Genomic DNA, 3,855 nt, shown 5'->3' on the forward strand with positions numbered 1-3,855 from the left:
ACGAGGCGGGACCACCAGGGGCTCGGACCGAGAAATAACCGAATGAGGGAAGGGGGAGGAAACTAACGAAGGAATTCACACGCACACGGACCCACAGAATCACAGGAATTGCAACTAGCTACAGAACGTGAGATGGAGACAGAACAAATGTTTATGTATATATAAATCAAGGTGTTACAACCGGCGAGCCGGCGAGTGATGGGCTCGGATGCCGGCGCGCACGCACCCACACACACACACAGAACGCGAGATGGAGACACTGCCGAGAGCACTCAGGCGTCCCGCGGAGTAGAGTCAGTCTCCCGAAAACCTACACAGAACGATTATGGAGACGACAGAGGATAGGAGAAGCGCTCTGTTCCTGTATGGCAACACTTCGTCATCCACAAAACGCGATACTTTTTCAATACCTCTCCCTCTCTTTTATAGCCCAAGGAGGGAGGTCGTTACTACCAGTTACATCACATTTATTCCCTGTCCTTTCGGACAGGGATACGCCTCGATTTTCTCCCTACTGAATGCGATCTACCTAGGATCTCACCTCAACCTCCTTGTACCTATCTACGCACTACACAACAAACTTGTGCCCACGTGTAAGGGCCGGTTTACGCACGTTATACACGGTTTCCGCCTAGGGACAATTTTCTCCACGACAACATTCATTTCTTTTAGGTTAATGAGTTTTCGAAATTTCGTAGGTGCCCTTGATTTTTTTAAATTCTATCATGTACCCTCATGTTTTAAAATTTTGTTGGTCTACACTCATGTTTCCGAAATTCTTCGAATACCCCTATGTTTTTTTTTTCTTTTTTCCTTCTCTTTTCAATTTTATTTTAGGTTTTTTTTTTTCTTCCTTCTTCTGCGCTTTCTTGCATCTTCATCTCCTCCTTTGGTTCCTTTTCCTCTTCGGTGTTGTTTCTGATTTTCTTCTTCTTCTTCTCGCGTGCTTTCTTCTTCCTTCTGCCACTTCTTCTTTTTCTTCTCTGTTATGGTACCACTGCTTCTCTTTCCTCTTTGTTTCATCGTTTCTCTTCTTTCTTTTCTTTGCGATTTATTCTTGTTCGATGTCTTCTGCAAATCTTCTCTCTTTCTTCCTTTGTTTCTTCCACTTCTTCCTGTTCTGTTTTGGCGTTTCGGAGTAGGGAGGAAACGCGACCTTCACTCTCCCTTTGCTTGCACGTCATCTCCTTCTTTGTGCTGCCGCCGCCGTTTACGCCGTTTCGGTTGTCCTCTCTGTCCGGTCCTTCTGCTTGCTACCGCATCATCCGGCCGCTCCGGTCGATGATGTTCAGCCCGTCCGTTCTTCCCGGCTGTCTACCTGTGTCTCCGACTCCGTCCGGTCAGTCAGGCAGATCTGGCCGTTATTGTCTGTCCAGCCCTCTAGCCACTGTTCGGCTGTCCGACCCGTCGTTTCAACGTCATCGCCGTTCCGGCCATCGGCTGTCCGGCCATTCTTATCGCTTTTCAGTGTGGTGCCGCCATTCCGGTTGCTATCCAGCCACTTCTCGGGCTGCTCCGACTGTTGTCCGGTTGCACTTCAGCAATTGTGCTCTTCAACCATTAGCTAGCCATTCTGACCGCTCTCCGGCCGCACTTGTTCGATCACTCTCCGGCCTATCCGACCGCTCGAACTGCCGTCGTCGCTCCAGCCCCTATCCGACCGTTTGGATGTTGTTCGACCACTCCGGCCACTTCTTGGCCGTTGGTATGTGGCCACCGTCGTTCGATCATCGTCCCGGCCTCGTCCCGGCGGTGTCTTTTCAGTCTGTCGTGTTTTTCCAACCGTCTCTGTCTACTTTTTGGCCGGTCTTTGGCCGTCGGCTGTTCTTGGCTGCTGTCTGTCGCTTGGTCCGGCTATCTGTCTCTAACCATATCTTTCCGGTCCTTCGTTCATTCTTCCGTCCATCCGTTCGGCCTTTTCCGACCATCAAGTCGTTCTTCAGGGGTCTTTGTCTCCTCGCATATATGTCGCTGTCGACCTTGTCCGACTGTCTTCGTTCATCCCGACCGTCGTCCCTGGTCATTTCTGTTGTTATTCGGCACGAACGGCCATGTCTTTCCAGCTGTCCGGTTGTCGTCTTGCTCATCTTCGGTCCGGCCATCGTTGTTGTCGATCTCTGTCATTTCGGTTGTCGCTATGATTGGTTTTTTTTTTTCCCATTATCATGGACATTTCCAACACATTGTGGTCACCATTTCTTGCACATTACCAATTCGATTTGCTACTCATCATAAATTCGATTTCTCGCACATCATCATCAACATTATCGCACATTTCGTCGTTGTTGTCTCTGCCATGTATTAGTCTTCGACTTCGTCTCTAAAGGGGGGTCACTTTAGTGGCCGCCAAAAGGTGTTGTAGGTTTTAGGGTTAGGGTTAACATTTATGATAATCATGATGATTGATGATAAAAATAGACATGGTGGGTGTGATGATGATGGATAGTATGATGGTGAGAGAGATCATGACGATCTTGACAAGTGATTGAGAAGCATTACGGGGTGGGGGGTGGTGCCTAGAATGGCTCCACCCCCCTCCCAAGGGGGTTCAACGTAAGGGGGAAGAGAGAGAGAGAGAAAGAGATGACAAGAGAAAGATTGAGAGAGAAATGGTTATTGTTCCATTCATTCATTACCCATAAGGGGTTAAATAGGTACAAAGGGGTAGATCCACAAGGGTGTAAGCCCCTTGGGCATTCACACCTAGTCACTCACTCACACCTCTTTGTATCCACCACACTCACACTCATAATCGTATAAGATTACATATACATATCAACACATTACACCTTTCACCCTCACTTATCACACTTATCCATCACACGTACGTCTTGTACGGTAACACATGTCTATCGGTAAGTGTGCTGAGTTAGCCCCATGGTATTGTGGACTTTTCATAGTTCTCAAATGTATTGGTTCATCGACTTATCATCTCGCTCTTCCTAATGGTATCGAAATCCATCCAGTTTTTCATTTAGGTGATCTAAAAGAACTTCTTGGTTCTTGCGATAATACACTTCAAACTGAAACTCTAGTTACTTTTGAAGATTTAGCTTCTAAACCATATGTACCAAAGAAAATTATTGTCAAATAAACTTGCCTAACTGACAACTTTCACGTAAGTATTGTTGGCTTACTTGGAGACCATCTTTATTTGAGAGATTGATGTCATTGATTTTGTTAAGTTTGTCGAAATTGACATCATGGTTGAACTAGTTATGCCATTGTATGCTTCCTTCTTTAGTTGCAACATTTGCTGAATGACGATGAATGTTTATCTCTAATCTATATCATTCGTGCTCTTCCTTTGCTTCAAAGAGAAGTATGTCTCTCCTCTCCATAATTTTCAGAATCCTTTTGAGAAAACAACCTTTATACTGTGAAATGCTCAAGATGTGAAATGCTCTCAAGAATAGCCTTCCTTTCATTATGTCTCAAGTTACATTTTATAGACTCTCTCTTAGCGTGGAGGGTGTTCTCCCGCTCCAATTAGCTCTACTAATTATGGGGCTTGGTGGGGGCCTAGTTTGGGTGTGGTGCATGAGGCTTGGTAGGGGCCTAATTTGGGTGTGGTCTATGTGTGGTGCATGGGGCTTGGTAGGGGCCTAATCTAGGTGTGGTGCATGTGACCACCACAATACAACAATGTGTAATGCATCAAAAAACAATAAGTTTTTCTTTATGGTTTGGAAATCAATAAAAAAGAAAGAGGGAAGTTGTGAGGAAGTTTCCTATCTCGAGGTTTTTTTATTTTGTCAAACAGGATTTTGGCCATTGGCCAACCTTCGTCTTAGGCTACAGTGAGGTGTCTTTGGCCATTTATATAATGCAACCTTCGTCTTACTGTAACCTAAG

Source organism: Azolla caroliniana, unplaced genomic scaffold, assembly GCF_043228905.1.
Source record: "Azolla caroliniana isolate FFs.n. ecotype wild unplaced genomic scaffold, voAzoCaro1.0.p SCAF_9, whole genome shotgun sequence".
NCBI lineage: Eukaryota > Viridiplantae > Streptophyta > Polypodiopsida > Salviniales > Salviniaceae > Azolla > Azolla caroliniana.